Below are 10,206 nucleotides of genomic sequence, written 5' to 3'. Positions count from 1 at the left end.
ATAAAAATAACAAGGTAATTCTTAAATAACAAGTAGATATTTGTATACATAGGATAGGCTCAAGTTTAAATATTTAGGAGCATGAATGAGATATCGTTAGAAATCATAAATACTCTGAATATGCAAGGGAGTTCTTTCACTGTATTTCCTCCCTTTCACTTCTCTATCTAGTAAAAAATGTACATGTGAAATACAAAGGGAGGGAATAGATTCACCTCTTCGTAATCATCAAAACATCCAGAAGTGCCCCCAAATTGCTATTTTTTATTCTAAGCTTCTGTAGATATCAACTGATTGGACAATAGGTGTCTTCCCAGGGCTGCAATGGTTCCTGGCCCAGAGCAGGATTGTGTCAGCTGACTGTTTAAGTAGGCCAGTGGTTCTCACTCTTGGCAGCACATAACATCACCTGGAAGGGTGTTTTCTTTTCTTTTCTTTTCTTTTTTAAATGAATGTGTGTGTGCTCCAATCCCAGAGATTCTGATGTAATTATCTGGGTGAGGCTTAAATATCACTTTTTTTTTAACTCTACAACTGATGGAAGTATGTTGCCAAAGTTTAGAACCCCTATCTGAGGTGGTGTTTCTCATCCTTGGCTACTCATCAAAATCACCCTGGGCTTTTGTTAAAACTATAGATTCCTAGGCCACTCCCTCAAGAATCTAATGCTATAATTCTGAGGTGATCTAAGGGTATCTTGTATTGTTACAAGCACCCTTGGGACTTTTGATAATTAGCCAAGTTTGAGAAACCCGAGGACATCCAATAAAAATGCAAAACAAGCTAGACTGGTCTGCTTTTTGCTTTATGACAAAATTTCCTCAGACTCATTTTACTGCTGTGTGTGTTTGTGTATGTGGATTTGACTCAGCTGTCAAGAGCATTCAAAAACCAATTTGTGGTATTTACTTTATACAAAATGCACATAATACATTAAATAGTGGTAAAATATTTGTGTATATGTAATTGCTTTAAACACACATACACAAATACCTTTTAAAATGATATTTTTGTTTGTGAAACATTTATTTCTTTATAATCAGATTCTACTTTCCTTATCAATCTGAATCACCATGTTCTAGCCAAATTTGGTATTCTTAGTTGACATTCTTAATGTCCGGCAGCATTGGATCTAAAATGCATATATTCAAGCACATTTCCTTCAATTTCCTCCAGGCCTTCCCTGTTTGAACACCTCATCCTCATCTTCATTTGGAAGATAACAGCACTAATTGGGGGTGGGGAGGGAATTCCATTCTGCTGACCAGCCTGCTCAAGTGGCTCTGCCCAATGATACTCTCTACAAAACTGCTTCTTGTTCGACAGGTATCTTTCAACCAGGGATCAGATTGTAACTACCACATCCAGGTGGGTGGGGTAGGGATGAAAAACTCCTATAATTTCATACTTTAAATATTATATGCAGTATTCTTTTTTATAGTTGTTCAGCTACAGTTGTCCCAGTTTCCCCCATCCCTTGCTCTCCCCCACCCACCTCCCCAGTCAGTCCCCACCCTGTCATCCATTCTAATTACAGTATCTGTTACACACATTTGTACCTCTCAAATTGACAAGGGGTTCTAGAAATATATATTTCATCTAGAAAGGTATTTTTGTAACTGATATTCAGGAAATATGAAGTTGTGGCTACAGGCACAGTAGAATTTCAACATGTAACCAACAAACCAAACAGTACACGTAAACAAAACAGTATCATCATCAACAATAACAAAAGAACACATTTTGAAACAGTAACAAATTAGGTTTCCTTTCTTTATTTTTCTTTACTTCACTGTATTCTTCCTTTTTTACCTGTGGATTTTTTCACTTAGATCTTCCAACCCTCTGTAGTTATTTTTTTTCAACTTAGTCTCAATATGTTTATTTTGTTTTAATTCTTCTACTAGAAAGTAAAATGTATTAATATTTCCTCCCTCCCTTCCTTCCTCCCTTCCTGCCTTCCTTCCTTCCTTCCTTCCTTCCTTCCTTCCTTTTTTCTTTCCTCAGAATTGGAAATAGAGTCAGGCTGCCTAAGTCTAAAAACAAAACAAACCATATAGAATAGGCACTTAACGTTACACTTGCTGGTTAACAACCAACTCTCCAGAATAAAATAAAAATGTAAACATAACCTCTGATTTTGAACATATGTGGTGGTCACTATGGAAGACCTGACAAAATACTGGTTCTGCTGCAATCTGAGTCCAAACTCCAAGGAAGTTCCTAAACTCAGCATTTTCTAGACTCACTTTCCCTTAATTATCCTATTGTAGGGGAGTTGTCTATAAACAATTGATTGCAGAAGCCCTATAATGCAATGATAATTTGAGCCTGGTGGCTAATTGAGGCTATTTCATAAAGTGAGTCTGCTGTACAGGGCGAGGTTTCTTTTGTATAATGGTCATCACTCTTATTCCAATTACATAAAGGGAACCACAGTTAACAGACGTAAAGTGTATTTTTAAAGTAGTTTAGTTGAAAAATATTTATGGGTTATTATCTCCCCTTACTCCATCACATAACTATTTTATATATTATATACTACATATGAAAGTTAAAACTTTTATATATTTTATTAACAAAAATAGAAATATAGATGTCTAAGAAAAGATTTCTCTCCATTCTAGATTTTGTCTATTTTTTTGTATGCTACAATGGATAATATAAAAGATTTTCCCAATATTTAACTTTTCTTTTAATGGAAATTCACCACTATGAGGTATGCAGAATTTAGAAGTCTGAATAATATATTACAATCATAAGCCCCTATCATCTAATTCTAGGAATTATAATTATGAAAAAACACTATTTTACAGCTTGATTTTTTTTATTTTTCACCAATTTACTATTCAAATCAGTAACCCAGATCTAAGAATTTAGCAGAAAGACATAAATTTGTCTCTAACCAAAATTAATCATGTAATCTCAGGCACATCATTTTTCTTTGAGTTTTATGATTTGGAAATGAGGATTAAAGAAAATGTATGTACATGAAAAGGTTCTGCAAACTGTAATTTAGTATTTTAATACTTTTAAGAAGATATTATAAATATTAAAATTTGAAGAAAATAAGGAAAATCTGAATAACTACAAGTCTTAGGATTTCCATGGTTCAAGGTCTTTAGCATCAGGGACTTAAAAAATCAATTTAACAAAAGTTTTCATCCTCTTTGGTGAAAGTAATTTTACATTTATTCAGGCTTTCCCAGTTAGGTCAGGACACAGGTAAGGTACATAGCATGAAGGTATTATTCCAAGTTGATTTATGGTACTTTTCTTAATGGGCTCTGAAACAGACATCTGTTTTACCCTGTTTCCCTGTGTTCTAGCCATGCAGAGCTGCCTCCTCATGTTGTCAATCGTGCACTCTCCCTCCTTCGTGCCACTCTTTATTGTGCTACCAACATGGGAAGACTTTCTCTCTTCCTTTATTAACTCCTTCTCGAGACTCATTTCAAATGTCAGTTTCTGGAAAGATTTCCCTGCCTCTTCTGCTCTGAGTTGGTTAATTGTCACTCCTTTGTCCTCCCACCAGAGAGAGAGCTTGTCATAGTCAGATCGCCTTTCACTGTTATTTGAGCAGACCCTGATCTTGTGCAGGGGACATCACAAGCATTCAATAAACTGGTGGAATCAGTCATCCCTCTTTTATCTTTTCTCATGTCTTCTCGCTTTTTCACTCCTCTAATTTATTTAACTCGTATTCATTTAAAATATTTTAATAAGCATATTATTTTAAAATTTATATGGGTGTTTTCTGTTAACTTTTTGCAATCTTCACTGTCTAATTTTGTGCTGTAGAACTTAAAAATCATAAATTTTGTGGTTTTGTTATGATACATCAAAATGTATGCAGATATTTTATTTAACAAAGACTAGAATTGTAGAATGCTTCATATTCCACTTTTAAAATAGTACAACTAAACTCTTCCTTCAAGCTTATATTCATGTTCTATTATCCATTTTCTACCATATAAAATAGGAATGTGTCAGGCTACCCATAAACCAATGAGAGTTGCAGCCTGCTTCTGGTCTATTACCTGGTTCCTCCCCTCTCCTATGATTCTCTTCCTAGCCTTGGTTTTCTTTTCTCTCTTTCCCCATATGTAATATATATTATATAAATTAAAATTTACATATTTAAAATTATAAATGTACAATATATATGAAATTTTATAATATCAGGAAAAATTAACACAATTCAAATCATGAATAGTCCTCTCAAGTTCAAGCAGAAGAAAAAAAAAGAAAAGCCCTGGCTGGTGTAGCTCAGTGGATTGAGCATGGGCTGGGAACCGAAGTGTCCCAGGTTCGATTCTCAGCCAGGGTACATTCCTGGGTTGCAGGCCAGAACCCCCAGCAACCGCACATTGATGTTTCTCTCTCTCTCTCTATCTCCCTCCCTTCCCTCTCTAAAAATAAAATAAATAAAATCTTAAAAAAAAAGAAAAGAAAAAAGTCACCAGAAGTTAATCATTGATTTTATGTCCTAGCCTGGCACAATATCCTGTCATCAGTTGTTCATGGTGTGAATCTGTATATCCTTCCTGTTCATTAAGATCAATAACCATTCTTTTCCCCACCATCAGAACAGTCCACAGGACATAATGGTTAAAACAATGCATTCCCTAGAATTCAAATCATTTGGTTATACTATCAGGACTTTAGCAAAATATACCATAATGTACTTCCCTTTCAGAATAGTGATAAAATATCAAAAGAGTCAACATAACACTGGAGCCTAAGTTAAGGTAAAGCTGAACTTTTTCTCTGGACCTGAGACCTCTGATCTGTCTTAGGAGAAACACAATGTGCAGGCACTATGCACATCTTCAAAGTACAGGCAAAAGTCATCAGAAACATTTTGCTTCAAATTCACACGATGAAACTTTTATCAAAAGTCAACCCAATGTACAAAGCGTTACTCTGCCCACACAGGACAAAATATTTTGCTTGATCCTGCAGAGCAGTTTCTGCTTTCCATTATCATCTTTCTCATAACCTTCCAGAATTAGTCATGGTTCATGGCAACCATTGTCAAGACCAGCAATCTAATCCTTGCCTTCACTCTTAGTCCTGAAAAGCAGCAGCAGGGCCATTGCAATGACAGTCTGTTTTAAATTAACCTTAGGTAAGAACAAATTCTGAGGGACATTTCATGAAACACTATGCAGGATCTGAGTAACAGACATTTATTTTCTTATATCCAAAACAAGCTACAGAAACCTTAGGGAATGGGTTTGATTTTTAGTTCAATAGCAAAGAAATTAGAAATGTATCCTCTGCACATGTATCACATTTGCTATATAGAAAGGACAATTTTTTTTTCTATCTAGACAACAAATCAATTAGTAAAACTCTGGGTGAATTTTGTGACTGCTACTTCAGAAAATACCAATAGTTTTTCAGGGAAGATGAACATTTCAAAGGACTTATAAGGCAAAAACACTTTTGCAAGTTATCAGATTCAATTGCAAGGATATAAAAGGCTAGAAACTAAAAGTGAAATAACTTTCTCATCTCAAAGTCCATTGGAGAGTTTTAATTATTAACTTGCTTGGTTTATTTCAAATGTGCCAACTTCCACATAGTTTTAAATGTATGCCAATATGTTGAAAGAGCATATACATCATTAAAAAAATTCAGTAGCTTGACAGTTGTGGAAAATGCTCAACATTATAACCAAGCAAATAATTCAGATTATAATTATAATTATAATGTCTTAATTATCAGAATAGCAGGATTATTAATGAAATAATAACATTCAATCTTGGCTTATATATTTATTATCACATCCATTGTCAGTAAGAATGTACATTGGTACCCTGCTTTTGTGATACAAGTTGGTTTTATATGCCAAGAGCCATTAAATATCATTTCTTTTGACCTAGAACTTCTACTTGTGAGATGCTCTGTAGAAGCAGTCCTATATTCAGAAAAAATTTTATCTATCAAGGTGGTCTTTACAATAATGAAAAATTGGAAACAACTTGAATACCTGATATTAGGGAGTGGCTAAATCAATTGTAATATATTTATTTGAAGAAATTTAATACAGTCACTAACTTTTATTGAAATAAAAATAAAGGCGAGTACAGTAGACATATTTTGATTTGCCTATCTAGCCGATATTCCTCCTTTTTTGGTTAATAGACCAGAGCTGTCTTTGGGAAATGACTCCTCAACACTTTTTGCCCCTGTGTCTGACTCATCCCTTCCCTTTAGTCCAGTGGACAAGATCTGGCCAGTGGGATTATTTTTGCTCAAATTATTAGAAACAAACCCTGGATTTTCAACTTTGGAATATTAAGGCAATAGGATGTCATCTTGGAGCTTCTAGTGACCATCTTTGCCAAGAAAACTCAATAACAATGAAGCCAACACAAAGGCAAAACTAAGACATGGAGAGAAACAGCATCATGGTAACATCATTTGGTCACTTGGCTTGAGCTATGCTTGAATTTTGGATATCCCCGGACTTTTCCTTACATGATCTAACAAATTCCTTTATCCTCAACAATTTTTTTGTCTGTTTCTCTTAAGCCAGTTTGAGTTTGATATGTGAACTGAATAGAGAGAGCTCTAAATTATATAGAGACCTAGGCTGACATTTCTTTTTCTTAAGTCTGCTAACAGTTATGATACTAATGGAAAGTGATCATTTTATGTACAATTAATCAGTATTCTATTATAAATAGAATATTCTATTCTATTAGAAAACAGCCTTAAAAATCATTGCCAGAAATTATTAGTACGTATGTATTATTTTAAATTTTTAATAACTTTTTACCAGATAAAAGTTATGAGTTTAGTGGAATTGAAGGGACTTTCCACTGAAGAACCTTGAACTCATGGGATCCAAGATTTTTACTCTCCCATGTTAAGATCACACATCCCTTTATACCCCTGTATATGCCTGTAGTGTCTCTTCTCTTTGGTCATGTATGTTTAACAGAAGAGCCTTGTTATAGCTTCCTTAATATGTACAGCATTCCTTCCAGTCCGGAGAATTTTAGAATAAACTGTGTCCCCTGACAGAGATAAGAATTCTATTGATAAGTGGCTATGTTAGGTCTGGAATTTATTTATACCCAGCACTTTCTGCAAGTTGGTTGCATATGAACATGAAATTTGTAACTGTATTTCTGTAAGACACATACTTTGAACTTCATAAGAAAGCACATTTTCTTGATATGCATTAAGCTAAAAACTAAAGAACTACAAGGGCCATATAGGTCTTTAGATTTAAATCATTCTCTGTATGACCATAAATATGTGGTGGAAAACAGATCATGCAACATTTTTACATATTTAAAATAAATTCTTCTCTTCTATTGGAGTCTCTGCAGTAAGAATGTAATTATTACTTATTCTTAGTTTCAGCTATTATTACTACTATTTTATGACAAGACTGAGGCATAAGGGTTTAAGTAACTGGCCCAACAGTATATTGCTAATAAGTACTAAAGCCAGCTGTTGTGCCAAGGAAGTCTAGCTGCAGAATCTAAGCTTTTAACCATTCTACTACATTATCAATTATTTAATTAGGTTGTTCAACATAGATGAAAACAAAAATACAAGTCACATAAAAATAAAATAGAGCTCTTTCTTTTTTAAAAAAGATATTAAAATATCTTTTTAAAAATAGAGCTCTTTCTGTTTTCTAAAAAATATTTTTAAATGTTTTATTTATTTATTTTTAGAGAAAGGGAGGGAAGGAGAAAGAGAGAAAGAGAAATATCAATGTGTGAGAGAAACATTGATTGGTTGCCTCTTGTATGCACCCAGACTGGGGCCTGAACTGGCAACCCAGACATCTGCTCCAACCAGGAACTGAACTGGTGACCTTTCATTTTGTGGAATGATACCCAACCAACTGAGCTACACAATTCAGGGCAAAGATAGAGTTGTTTCTGAAGAATATGATGGCAGGAAATTGGAAGAGATTAATTTTGTTTTTATTTAGTTTGATTTTAAAGTAATCAATTTTATTATAATAAATTATTTTATTATAAAGTACTTAGATAAGGAAAATTTTGTGTATAAGTAGAAAATATGGGAGAAATATTTCTGATGTGACCAGTTTGCAAGCCAATGGCTTGGAATTAACTTTTGTACAAGTATTTTTTGTTACTTTCAAGAGACATAATGGGAGAACAGAACATGCAATGGCAGCCTAAAAGAAGTAGGATCAATAGAGCCAATTTTGCAGAACCATGGAGAGTATTGTGGATTCACTTGAACTTAGCAATACCTTTCATCTCTTCAATAGGTCAATATATGCTAATTTTTTCAGTATCACAAATTTAATTTTTATAACACATTCTTTCTCATTTTCATTATGTAGGAAGATGTAATGATGACTTCATTAGATGGAAAATGCATCCTCATTTTCCAGGACTGGAAAGCTGAAGAACTTGAATCTTTGAATTCTTTAAGCTACAGGCATATACATTTAGACATACACGTACATAAATATGCTTAAACCTGTACAGACAGAATTACTCTTGGATGTACACTTATAAGCTTAGGTTTCTATATTCCCATTCTTTTCTTTTTCTCCAAAATAGCATATATAAAATATTTAATTAAAGTGATTTTATTTTCTTATTGAGAAATCACATTTCAATGTAGACACAAAATACATTTACTGGCAGCAACACTTTTGGCAATAAAACACTACAAGATATCTTTTAGTTCTTGTTCTAGAGTTTTTATATCCCAAATCTTTCAGGCCCATAATTACAAAGAAGCAGTTATACTATTATTTTCACCTCTATATACAAGAAAGAATTGCACTTGGTGTCAAATAAACAAAAGAAAATTTTTCATCCTTCTTTACTCAACAGCCTGGGTATTGGACTCGACCTTCACTTTTTAGTTAAACATTAGGTGTAAATGTAAGTAGTAAGAGCAGGGAAGAGTAATTTCTGGTATAAAAATTTATAAAGTAAGTAGTTTAGCAGCCATTTTACTTAACTGTAGAATAACTCTCACATAAGAGCTCACATGCCAGTATTCTAGAATAACTGTCTGTTTTTTCTAAGAGGTGTAGATTATAAGCACTTCTGAACACATTTTACTAGTCTCTAACTTGCTTATTGTCCAGCAGGACAGAATTCTCACATACCTGACCATCATTTTCTGTTCCTTTTCAAAGCGACTGCACTTAATGGCAGTCAGACTTAGGTTCAAATGTTCACTTCTCCATTATTTGTGGTTTAATGGGCAAAGGATAATTACTTAATTTCTCATGGTTTCATCATTTAAAAGGAGTCCTCATTGGACTATTTGGGAGGATTCACTGAAATGCCTGTCATGGTTCCTGATTTCTTAGCAGTGGCTCAGAAAGTAAGACTTACAGTTCTGTTTCTATATCCCAAACTGAACATTTGCATTTGAAAATATTTTCTCTCATTTCCTAAATTTCATCATTGATGTCGTATGCAATTGATATTGAACTCACTAAGTTGTGAGAGGAGAAGCAATGCTAAAGTCCTCATTGAAGCAGTCATTGTTTAAATAACTAAAGTGGATGAAATACTGTACTTTTAGGTTAGGGTATCCTGCAGGTAATGTACAAGTAACTAAGATGAATAGAGTGATTTTAAAAACAGTTGGTCTCAGATTGCAGGTGCTTTTGATTAAAGATGCTCAAAAATAATATTGCTTCATAAGTAACAAAAAGAATACAGTAACAAATTCCTACATCAGCTATTTCTTTATTCCTTTACTTTTATGAGGTCTATACACATTCTGGTAAATTCCTTGGAATATATGGAAGATCAAAGCACAGTGGACAGACAACAAAAGGAGTGGGCACAATGCCTCTCTGAAGTTACTGCTGTAGACCAGTGCCAGCTCTCTGAGGACTACAATGCTGTAGGAGCCAGCCTCCACCTCAGTGCTTAGATGGGGAGATAACTTCTGATGATGCGATTACTTGTTCATATGTCCCCTGATTTGCCAATGGCAGCTGGTATCACTTCCTTGCATGGAGTTTGTGCACAATTGTACCCAGGGGCAAGATAGGTTAATAAGGCCAAGAAGGAGGGAAGGACGTAGGAGTGGGTAATAACTGGGGAGGACATCAGAGCATCAACCTGGGGGAAAAGGGCGGAGGGCCAAGGACTGAGGGTGTTCCCTCCTGCTTCTGCTTATGTGTCAAGTGGTAGGAGAAGTTTTGAAAGCTGCTGTGAGGAGGAG

The sequence above is a fragment of the Phyllostomus hastatus genome, unplaced genomic scaffold (assembly GCF_019186645.2).
Source record: "Phyllostomus hastatus isolate PE091 unplaced genomic scaffold, TTU_PhHast_1.1 phas_contig_80, whole genome shotgun sequence".
In the NCBI taxonomy this organism is placed as follows: Eukaryota; Metazoa; Chordata; class Mammalia; order Chiroptera; family Phyllostomidae; genus Phyllostomus; species Phyllostomus hastatus.
The sequence above is the reverse complement of the archived record's forward strand: the minus strand, read 5'-3'. Positions refer to the sequence as shown.